At 38.4% G+C, this 12,799-nt stretch overlaps 1 pseudogene; it reads left to right on the top strand.

Annotated features, from left to right (window-relative positions):
* Nucleotides 1-3,872: 3,872 nt before the first annotated feature.
* LOC108316281 lies at nt 3,873-4,866 on the top strand (annotated as a pseudogene).
* Nucleotides 4,867-12,799: the final 7,933 nt, after the last annotated feature.

The raw sequence follows: 12,799 nt of genomic DNA, 5'->3' as shown, positions 1-12,799 counted from the left end.
GCTCATGCCTGTAAGCCCAGCACTTTGGGAGGCCAAGGTGGGTGGATCACCTGAGATCAGGAGTTGGAGACCAGCCTGACCAACATGGTGAAACCCTGTCCCTACTAAAAAAAATGAAATAAAAATAAAAATAATAATTATACCAACTGCAATCTTGGACCACAGCCCAACAAAAATAGAATAAGCACTAAGAAAATAAGTCAAAACCATAAAATTAAATGGAAATTTAACAACCTGCTCCTGAATAACCTTTTGGTAAACAATGAAATTAAGGCAGAAATAAATAAATTATTTGAAATTAATGAGAAAAAGATACAACATATCAGAATCTCTGAGAAACAGCTGAGGCAGTGTTAAGAGGGTAGTTTATAGCACTAAATGCCCACATCAAAAATTTAGAGAAATCTCAAATTAACAACCTAACATCACAACCAGAAGAATTAGAAAAGAGAGAGCAAAGCAAAATGCCAAAGCTACCAGAAGACAAGAAAGAACCAAAATTACAGCTGAACTGAAGAAAACTGAGAAACTAAAAACCGTAAAGAAGATCAGCGAATCCAGGAGCTGGTTATTAGAAAATACTAATAAGATAGATAGACCACTGGCTAGACTAATAAAGAAAAGAAGAGAGAAGTTCCAAATAAGCACAATTAGAAATGACAAAGGGGACATTACCACTGAACGCACAGAAATGTAAAAAGCTATCAAAGACTACTATAAACACTTTTAAGCACACAAACTAGAAAATTTAGAAGAAATAGATAAATTCCAGGACTCATAACACCCTCACAAGACTGAACCAGGAAGAAACTGAATCCCTAAACAGGTAAATAACGAATTCCAAAGTTAAATCAGTATTAAAAAGCCTACTGTATTAGTGCATTCTCATGTGGGTATTAGGAAATACCTGAGCTTGGGTAATTATAAAGAAAGAAGTTTAGTTGGTTCACAGTTCTGCAGGCTGTTCAGGAAGCATGACAGCTTCTAGGGAGACCTCAGGAAACTTTCAATCATAGCAGAAGGTGAAGGGGAAGCAGATATGTCTTACATGGCCAGAGAAGGAGGAAGAAAGAGAGAGGGTAGGTGCTACACTCTTTCAAACAACCAGATTTGTGAGAACTCTAGGGAACAGCACCAGTGGGATGGTGCTAAACCACTAGAAACCACTGCCATGATCCAGTCACCTCCCACAAGGCCCCACCTCCAATACCAGGGACTAAAATTGAACATGAGATTTGGATGGGGACACAGGTCCAAATTATATCATTTACCAAACATAAAAGCCCATGACTACACAGATTCACAGCTGAATTCTACCAGATGTAGACAGAATAGCCGGTGCCATTAATAATAAAATTATTCCAAAAAATTGAGGAACTCCTCCCTAACTCCTTCTATGAGGCCAGCGTCATCCTGATAACAAAACCTGGCAGAAACAAAACAAAGAAAACTTCAGTCCATTATCCTTGATAAACATAGATTCAAAACTCAGCAAAATACCAGCAACTGAATCCAGCAGCACAGTATAAAGCTAATCCACCATGATCAAGTAGGCTTTATCTCTGGGAGGCAAGATTGATTTAATATATGCAAAACATATGTTTTTTGGATTCATTACACAAACAGAATTAAAAATGAAAACCACATGATAATTCCAATACACACAGAAAAGGCTTTTGATAAAGGAGGCCAGGCACAGTGGCTCATGCCTGTAAACCCAGAACTTTGGGAGGCCAAGGCAGACAAATCACCTGAGGTCACGTGTTCAAGACCAGCCTGACCAAGGTGGAGAAATCCTGTCTCTACTAAAAATACAAAATTAGCCAGGAGTGGTGGCACATGCCTGTAATCCCAGCATTCCTTCAAGTTAAAAACTCTCAATAAACTATGTATAGAAGAAATAGACCTCAAAACAATAAGAGCCATATATGACAAAACCACAGCCAATTTCATACTGAATGGGCAAAAGTTGGAAGCATTTCCCTTGAAAACTGGAACAAACCAGACGTAGTGGCTCACACCTGTAATCCCAGCACTTTGGGAAGCAAAGGCAGGCAGACCACTTGAGCCCAGGAGTTTGAGACCAGTCTGGTCAACATAGGGAGACCCAGTCTTTACAAAAAAATAACAAAAATTAGTCAGACATGGTGGCACACCACTGTAGTCCCAGATACTTGGGAGGCTGAAGTGGGGATCACTGAGCCCAGGAGTTTGAGGCTGCAGTGAGCTATGATCACACTACTGCACTGAAGCCTAGGTGAAGAAAGAAAAGAAAGGAAAAAAAAGAAAGAGGCTGGGCACAGAGGTTCACGACTGTAATCCCAGCACTTTGGGAGGCTAAGGAGGGCAGATCACCTGAGGTTGGGAGTTCGAGACCAGCCTGACCAATGTAGAGAAACCCCATCTCTACTAAAAATACAAAATTAGCCGGGCATGGTGGCACATGCCTATAATCCCAGCTGACCAAGATACAGCAACCCTGTCTCTACTAAAAATAAAAAATTAGCTGGGTGTGGTGGCACATGCCTATAATCCCAGTTAATCGGGAGGCTGAGGCAGAATTGTTTGAACCTGGGAGGCGGAGGTTGCAATGAGCCAAGATCACGGCATTGCAGTCCAACTCCAGCCTGGGCAACAAGAGTGAAACTCCATCAAAAAAAAAAAAAGAGAGAGAGGGAGAGAGAGAAAGAGAGAGAGAGAGAGAGAGAAGGAGGGAGGGAGGGAGAGAGAGAGGGAAAGGAAGGAAAGAAAGAGAAAGAGAAAGAAGGAAAGAAAAGGAAAGAAAGAAAGAGAAAGAGAAAGAAAAGAAAGAAAGAGAGAAAGAAGGAAAGAGAGAAAGGAGGAAAGCTGGCACAAACAAAAATGCTGTCTCTCACCACTCCTGTTTGACTTAGTGTGGGAAGTCTAGCTAGAACAAGTAGGCAAGAGAAAGAAATAAAAGGCATCCAAATAGGAAAAGAGGGAGTCAAGCTATCCCTGTTTCAGATAACATGATTCTATACCTAAAAACCCCCATGGTTTCTACCCCAAGGCTCATTAATCTGATTTATATCTTCAACAAAATTTCAGCATACAAAATCAATGTATAAAGGTCAGTAGCATTCCTATACCCTGATAGCATCCAAGCTGATAGCCAATTCAGGAACACAATCCCACTCACAATTGTTACAAAAAGAACAAAATACGTAGAAATACAACTAGCCAAGGATGTAGAAGATCTCTATGACAGGAATTACATAACACTGCTCAAAGAAATCTGAGATGACACAAATAAATGGAAAAAAATTTCATACTTATAGACAGGAAGAATCATTATCATTAATATGGCCATAGCACCTGAAGCAATTTACAGATTCAGTGTTAAACAATGGTATTATTCACAGAACCTAAAAAAAAAACTGTTTTAAAAATACATGTGAAACAAAAAAATACCCCTAATAGCCAAGGCAATCTTAAGCAGAAAGAACAAAGCCAGAGGCATCATGTTACCCAACTTCAAACTATGCTACAGGGCCATAGTAACCAAAACAGCATAGTAGTGGTACAAAAACAGGCACATGGACTAATGGAGCAGAATACAGAGCCCAGAAATAAGCCCACACACCCACAACCACCTGATGTTTGACAAAGCTGACAAAGACAAGCAATGGGGAAATTACTCCCCTTTCAATAAATGGTGCTGGGATAACTGACTAACCATATGCAGAAGACTGAAACTGAGCCCCTACTTAACATCACATACAAAATCAACTTAGGATGAATTAGAGATTTAAATGCAAAACCTAAAAGTATAAATATCCTGGAAGATAATCGAGGAAATAACTATTCTAGACATAGGACATGGCAAGGATTTTATTCCAAAGATGCCAAAAGCAATTGCAACAAAAAGAAAAACTGGCAAATGGTATCTAATTAAACTGATGAGCTTCTCCACCACAGAAGAAACTATCAGTAGGGCAAACAGACAACTTACAGAATGGGAGAAAATACTTGCAAACTATGCACCTGACCATGGTCTAATACCCAGCACATATGGGGAACTTAAATAAATTTACAAAAATAATTAGCAAATAACACCATTAAAAAGTGGGCAAAGGCTGCATGATCAGTGGCTGCTACACTGGAAAGATAGTGGAGCAAGAGCAAAGAAAAATCCCTTTGGTTCCAGAAAATCTTCTGAAAAAGAGGAAGGCTTATCAAGCCCTCAGACCACTCAGGCAAAGCACACACTTTTGGCAAAGAAGGAGCAGGGGGAAGGAAGAGGGCCCAGGTTTAAGTGACTGGATCATTCCTACATGATTCCTGGCGGCAGACACGTGACAAGGTGCATGTCAGACGACTAAAAGTGAAGCCTCACGCCTTGGAATTGCCAGGTAAACATTCCTTGGCCTTTGTCCTACTCATTGAAAGGATTGGTGCTGTGAGTTTACCAGTGCAGAGAACCATCGCAAGATTTTGACTGAAGAAAATTTTTAGTGGTGTCTTTGTAAAATTTACCCCCCAGAACCTAAAATGCTGCATATAGTGAAAGCTTATGTGACCTGGGGATTTCCAAATCTGAAGTCTGTCTGGGAACTCATTTTGAAATGTGGACAAGGCAGGGTCAAGAATAAGACCATCCCCCTGGCAGACAACACATTAATTGAGGAACACCTGGGGAAGTTTGGTGTCATTTGCTTGGAAGACCTCATTCATGAAATTGCCTTCCCGGGGAAGCATTTCCAGGAGATCTCATGGTTCTTGCACCCTTTCCACCTCTTAGTGGCCCTTCATGCTACCATAAATAGAGTGGGCTTCCTCAAGGAGATTGGCACACATGGCTGTCGGGGTGAACACATCAATCAGCTCATCCGCCAGCTGAACTAGACCTAGGTGCCAAACTCTAATACATTTTTATCAATGAAGTGGAAGCATGTGTTTTTCGGTTTTGGAGAATTTGTATCAAGTATCTTTAGAGAAGATTATTTCCTATCTTATTTTCAAAAACTGGAAAGGAAGGGTCAAAGAAAAGACAGTAGCTGGCCGGGCGTGGTGGCCCACGCCTGTAATCCCAGTACTTTGGGAGGCTGAGGAGAGCAGATTACCTAAGGTTGGGAGTTTGAGACCAGCCTGACCAACATGGCAAAACCCTGTCTTTACTACAAATACAAAAATTAGCTGGGCGTGGTGGCCCATACCTGTAATCCCAGCTACTCGGGAGGCTGAGGCAGGAGAATAACTTGAACCCGGGAGGCGGAGGTTGTAGTGAGCCAAGATTGAGCCGTTTGCACTCTAGCCTGAGCAACAAGAATGAAACTCTGTCTCAAAGGAAAAAAGAAAAGAAAAAACAGTAGCTGATGTTCACGGCAAGCACCTTTCATCACAGTCCAGTTCCAAGGAAAAATTTCTGTGTTTTCTACATTGGCTGCTACCTCATCTGAAATCAGCACATTCCATAGAGGAAGGGGTCCTGCTTTGCTGCAGCTCCTATCCTAGGGTCTAACGTTGGTAATTGAGTAACTAGCATTTGTACAAGGCTCCCTAAGACTCCTGCTGTAGTGGACAAACCCAGGGACATAATTTAATCTGGAGATTCCTGGGGCCTTATTGTGAAAAAGACTTGACATACACACAGGAGGAAAGGTATAAAAATAAATGTTCACTTGTCTTTGAAAAAAAAGTGGCAAAGAACATGGACAGACACTTCTCAAAATAAGACATACATACAGACAACAAGCATATGCAAAAAAAATACTCAACATCACTAGTTATTAGAGAAATGCAAATCCAAATCATAATGAGATGCCATCTATATTAGCCCATTCTCACACTGCTATAAATAGGTGCCTGAACTATAAATAGGTAATTTATAAAGAAAAGAGGTTTAAATGACTCACAGTCCCACATGCCTTAGGAGGCCTCAGGAAACTTACTAATTATGGGGCAAGGCAAAGGAGAAGCAAGCATCTTCTTCATAAGGTGGCAGGAAGTGGGGTGCAGGGAGTGCCACACTTTAAACCATCAGATCTTGTGAGAACTCACTCACTATCATGAGAACAGCATGGGGAAAATCCACCTCCATGATCCAGTCACCTCCCATGGTGTCCCTCCCCTGACATGAGGAAATTACAATTTGACATGAGATTTGGATGAGGACCCAGAGCCAAACCATCCCCATCTTAAACCAGTGACAATGGCTACTATTAGAAAGTGAAAAATAACAGATGTTGTTAAGGTTGTGGAGAAAAGGGAACACTTATACACTGCTGGTGGGAGTGTAAATTAGTTCATCCATTGTGGAAAGTAGTGTAGCAATTCCTCAAAGAACTTACAACAAAATTACTATTCAATCCAGTAATCCCATTATCAGGTATATACCCAAAGGGATATAAATCATTCTACCATAAAGTTACATGCACATATATGTTCATGGCAGCAGTATTCACAATAGCAAAGATGGGAATCAACCTAAATGCCCATCAAAGGTAGATTAGATAAAGAAAATGTGGTACATGTACACCATGGAATTCTATGCAGACATAAAAAGGAATAAGATCATGTCCTTTGCAGCAACGTAAATGGATCTGGAGGTCATTATCTTAAGCAAGCTAACGCAGGAACAGAAAACCAAATACCAAATGTTCTTACTTAGAATTGGGAGCTAAACAATGAGAATGCATGGATAGTAGGAAGGGTACAACAGACACTGGGAGCCACTTGAGGTTGGAGGGTGGGAGGAGGTAGAGGATCAGAAAAAATACCTATTGGGTACTATGCATATTGCCCAGTGATTAAATTTTCTGTACACCAAATCCTTGTAACACACAGTTCGTCTATATAACAAATCTTCACATGTATCTTTGAACCTAAAATAACTATTAAAATAAATAAATAAATGAATATTTCAAAAAAATCATTTAGGAGGTTAGAACATTCCGGTATTGTATTAGTCTGTTCTTGCATTGTTATAAAGAACACCTGTGACTGGGTAATTTATAGAGAAAATACGTTTAATTGGCTCACAGCACACAGTTCTACACAGTAGAACTGGCTGTACAGAAAGCATGGCAGCTTCTGGGGAGGCCTTAGGAAGATTTAAATCATGGTGGAAGGCAAAGGGGAAGGAGGCATGTCTTACATGGCCAGACCAGGAGGAAGAGAGAGAAGGTGGAGGGGCTACACATTACACAACCAGATCCCGTGAGAACTCTACCACAAGAACAGCACTAGGGGGATGGTGCTAAACCATTAGAAACCACCCCCCGATGCAATCACCAGACCCACCAGGCCCCACCTTCAACGTTGGGGATTACAATTGAACATGAGATTTGTCTGCCAACAGATCCGAACTATATCAAGGATAGAGTATAGAATATGACAAAATAATCTAAGTATATTACAAATGTGTGAAACGATCTCACTGCAGGTGGTGGTGAAAGAAGCGCTGACTTAAGTAATTTCTGGAAATTAGTGGAGTCTGTAAGACTAAATGAAAAGCTGTTTATAAAAACCACACTCTTGTTTTTCACAGAGATATGGGTTAACAATTCCAATATTTCAATACATGTGTACTGGAACTCAGCAATTAAGTAAATTATGGTAAATTGTGAATAGTGGGAGGCTGATTTCTCTCTGCTGGAGTGAGAGCTTATGCCTAATGAAAGGGAGGAGGCTAAAATAATCTTTGTGGTAATGGATTACCATTGAATATATTAATATTAAATCACATTTGCCTTAATGTAGATACACATGGCTACATATACATACACATAGCTACATATAGACACATATAGATACGTGTACATACATCATTAGTATACACAAATATTTCCTTCCACTGACAACTGAGAAGGCCTAGAAGCAACAGTACCCCAGTAGTAACAAGCACATCTGGTATGCAGTTCATGGTTTGTAATACCGCTCTGCAATAAAGGAAAAAAGGGCTTCTTAGGAAAATTGCTGTTTCTAGAACTAGGGCAGGAAATATACAAGATGAGCCTGTAATGTTTTCTAGTGCCAGAAAGTAAAGAAGTGCTAACAACAAAAACAAGCCCACAAAGATGGGGCTATGTCAAAGAGATGTACTGAAAGAGCTAATACCAAGAGCTCCTGATGCCAAACCTGGAGCAATTTAGGGAACCAAATAAAGCAGTGTTGAATTGAAACACAAAGTATAAAATAAATAACCATGAGTCTACACTAATACAAGTAAATAAGTGAATAAATAAATAAATGGGGGCAAAAAAAAATTTTCCATGCAGAAAAATTCCAAATAATTTATGTAGATACTCCAACCTCAAGGAGATAAAGCATAATTCCTCACTGTTTCAGTTTGGGCCACACCTAGCGACTTTCTTCCAAAGAGTACCGTATGGAAAAGGAACATAAAAGAGTAACTTGTGATGGAAAAGCCTGACAAGCACAAATTACCTCAGCAAGGTGATCAGGGTCAACATCAACAGTAATTAATCATACCAACAGTATGTTCTCTTGGTACGATAGGATGAAAATAGCTCTTAACCTCTGTAGTCTTATTCCCAAAAAAATGTTATCCCAGTCTAATAATGAGAAAAACATCCGACAAATCCCAAAAGATAGATATTTACAAAATACCTGATTCATTCTTCTCAAACTGTCAAGGGCACCAAAGCAAGAAACAAGTTTTTCACTTGTCACAACCAAGAGGGGTCTGAGAAAACATGATGAAATATTATATCGTATTCTGGATGGGTTCTTGGTTCCCAAAAAGGAATTTATGCAAAAACTAAGGAAATTTGATTAAAACATGGACTTTGGATTACAGTAATGTGTTAATATTGATTCATTAATTGTAATAAATCTACCTTGCTAATGTAATATGTTCATAAAGGGGAACTAGATACAAGGTTAATGAGAACTCTCTAGACTGTATTCTAATATTTCTATAAATCTAAAACTGTTGTAAAAATCAAGTTTACTTTAAAAATGTAGCTGTCTTTGTTCTGTTTTACTCCTTTTTTTTTTTTTTTTNTTAATTCAGAGCCTCCCTCTGTCACCCAGGCTGGAGTGCGGTGGTGTGATCTTGGCTCACTGCAACCTCCGCCTCCCAGCCTCCCTAGTAGCTGGGACTACAATCCTCCCACCTCAGCCTCCCTAGTAGCTGGGACTACAGCATGTGTCTGCCCAGCTAATTTTTGTATTTTTTGTAGAGATGGGGTTTTGCCATGTTGCGTAGGCTAGTCCGAAACTTCTGAGCTCAAGCAATTGCCTCAGCCTCCCAAAGTGCTGACATTACAGGTATGAGCCATGTTGCCCAGCCATTTCCACTTACTTTTCTTTCCAATGGAGCCCAATTCTTAAAAACATCTAATGACATCTTAGCTTGGGTGTCCTGGTTCAGCTCTGGAGGTTTGAATGATTCTTCTTTGTTTTAATCATTCAGTTCAGATTAAAAACAACACCTAATTTCTTAATGTCAGCCGCTTGCATGCCCTCTGTTACATCCTACCTTCTTCCGCTCGCTACTCTAACTCTCTAGTATGGTATTGAGTTGGGCATGTGCACACACAAGCAAACACACACATACATGTGAACATGCAAAATGCACGGTATGCTGAAACTGTCTCAAACCAGCTAGTGAGACCCAATTTTTAAACTTTCAAGAATGTGGCAAGCCAGTTATTAAGCACATCTATTATTAAAAATTAAAGGATAAAGTTACCATTAAGTAAATCATATTAAAAACAAAGGCTATGAATAATACCATTCCTTCCTATGTATTTTACTATTATATATACTTTTGAGTATATTATTTTACTATTATCTATCCTTTTGAGTATTATCTACACTATTTTATTTCTTTAATGGAAATGCTACATAATGATGTGCTACTTCTTTATTGTTTTTGGTGATGTCACATTGATATGACATCATGTCATTAATATGATATGAAATAGGCCATGGGTAGAGTATTCGTATCATTGATATTGAAGAAACTTAAGTCAGAGCTTGAGCTGTTGTTTTGTTGTTTGTCTACTTTAAAAAGATGGCTGTGCTTAATAACTGGTCTTAAGAAGATGGGGGAAATGTTAACAAGGTTAATACTGTAGGTTAAACTTTAAAATGTCTGTAGCTGTTACATTGTGAATAGCACAAAATATTGAGGAATATTCTTCAAGTGTTTGAAATCAGTTTTAAACTCAGCAAAGAAGTTAACTGATATTGTTAATAAGAGTCAGTTTCAGACATTTTATTCTATTGTTATATTCTCATCTTACTTGCCAATATAAATGAAAATGTCAATTGATATTCATTTCAGAATTACTCTCATCTGTTAATCGCAACCACAAGTTAACTAAAGATATAAGAGTTTGGCTAAATCAATGAGAACAATGAGAATAAGTTCACTATACAGAATAGAGAATATTATATATTTTATTATTATTTGTAAGTTCTGTATTACATATTCTTTATTTCAGTAAAATTTATAATAAACATGTGTATTTGTTTATTTTTTGCAGTTTGTTGTTAAACAGTTACTAGCAAAGTACTATGTACACACATTCCCTAACAAAAATGTGGAATTATTTGCAACATAAATGAGAACATATGAGGCTATATGTAGTAGGTGCAATCTTAAACAAACCCCACAAGTATGGTTGATACTTCCACTAGACATCTCGTCAAGGGAATTATATTCCCAAATAATTATCACCACAAATTTTGTTTAGAAACTAGACCTTTCCACAAGCTATGGGTTCCTACAAATTCATATTTTTATCAGAGTTTCTTCATCTAATTAGGTTTTAAAATTGGAATAAGAATAAGATACAGAAAAATCAATTAGATGTATTAATTAGGAATCTGTTATGAATTGAACTGTGTTCCTCCAAAATTTTTATGTTGGTGCTCTAACCTCCAATGTGACTGTATTTACAGATTGAGCCTTTAAAGAGGTAATTGAGGCTAAATGAGGTTGTAACGGTGGGGCCCTAATCCAGTAGAACTGGAGTCTTTACAAGAAGAGGAAGACACACCAAGGGTGCATGTACACAAAGAAAAGGCCAGTAAGGACACAGTGGGAAGTGGCCATCTGCAAGCCAAGGAGAGAGGCCTCAGGAGAAACCAAACCTGTTAGCATCGTGATCTTGGACTTCCAGCCTCCAGGCTCTGAAAAAACAACTACTGTTTGAGCCACTCTGTCTGTGGTATACCATGTACCATGGTATTGTAGGGAAACCCTAGTAAACTAATACAGAATCTTTTGATTATAAGTAATAGAAATCAACTCAAGGGAGCTTATAGCAGAAAGAGGACAGAAATGAAGGTAAAAGTTATAACTGAAAACTGGAGTGCTACAGGAAGCCCAAGAGGTTCTCTTTTTCTATATCTGTCTCCTACATCCTGCACATCTTTATTCCATAGCTGTACTGTCCAATATGGTAGTCACAAGGAACATGGGGCTATTTAAATTTAATAAAATTCATTTTTTTAGCCACATTAAGGACATTGCAACTATTAAATAGCTACATATGGCTGGTACTACTCTGTGTTGCCTCCCAGGTTCAGGCACTTTCTTGAACAAGAGAAAAAGAAAGTTTTTTCTTGCCTTTCCTTGAAGTTATACATTTCAATCAACCCTACCCTTCACCATGCCCATTTATTGGTATAATACTAATACTACTTTCAAACGGAAACTGTGAGATCACTTTCTTTCCACATCATTGTAGTAGTTCTTTTGGACAGCGCTGGATTATAGGATTACCAGAGATCAAGGTAAACTTCCCCTGAAATTGAAGGTAAACTTCCATTTAACCATCAGGACACCTCAGCTGTACGGTTCCCTTTTAAGGCCTATATTTAGTTTTGAATGTGTAATTTTGTACCATTTTTCTTAGGGACTGATATCAGCAGTGACCTCTAGGGAAAGGAGTAGGAGTGAGGAAAAACATTAATTTTATTTTGTATTGTTTGAATGTAAATACATCCATGTATAAACCGCATAATATTTTTAAGGCATCGGAGTTTTGTATTGCCACTCACTGTATCCAAACACCCAGTATAGTACCTAACAGGTAATGTTAGGAAGTCTAAGAGGATAGGACATATGGTTAATGCTAAATCCTGTGAAAGTGAGAAGATGCTCTGGTTATGCCTAATTCTTTCTGCTTCAAGCCCAGCTTTGTCTGGGAATTGCTTGGGGAAACTGGAAGCCTGAACCAGAGGAGTGTGTGTGTGTGTGTGTGTGTGTGTGTGTGTACTGGTATGTAATAAATAACTCCTGTGTATCTGACACTGTGGTAGTTTACACTTTTTATGTCTACTCTAAACTACACTGCAAAGGAGTCACCCTTGTACCCATTTTATAAATGAGGAAACTAAGACATAGATAAGGGACTGACTCATTTATCCTGGTGTGTTCTTTTTTCTTTTCCTGTTAGTGCAATTTGACAGTTACACAATTCTTACCAAACAGAATGTGGCCAGTTCTAGAGAAACTTCCTTCTACCAGTGCTTATTTTATTAGTATTACATAATTCAGACACTTGGATCAAAAACTGGTAGCAAATTGTATTTAGTACAAGGTAAATCTTTCTTCATACACTGCCCTCAGGCAAGAGTCAACAACTTCTTGTGTGTCTTTACAGAAATATTTTATGTATATGCAACATATATAGGAATATTTCTAAAATTTAATTTGAAGTATTTTACATACTCCAAATCTTTCTTTTTTCACTCAACAATATATCTTGAAAATCATTACATATTTACTAGAGCTACTTAATTTCCTTTAACAGCTATATGTTATTAGTGGCAGGAAAGCCTAAAAATTTGTTCAAAT

The sequence above is a fragment of the Cebus imitator genome, unplaced genomic scaffold (assembly GCF_001604975.1).
Source record: "Cebus imitator isolate Cc_AM_T3 unplaced genomic scaffold, Cebus_imitator-1.0 Scaffold186, whole genome shotgun sequence".
Classification (NCBI taxonomy): Eukaryota; Metazoa; Chordata; class Mammalia; order Primates; family Cebidae; genus Cebus; species Cebus imitator.
The sequence above is the reverse complement of the archived record's forward strand: the minus strand, read 5'-3'. Positions and strand labels throughout refer to the sequence as shown.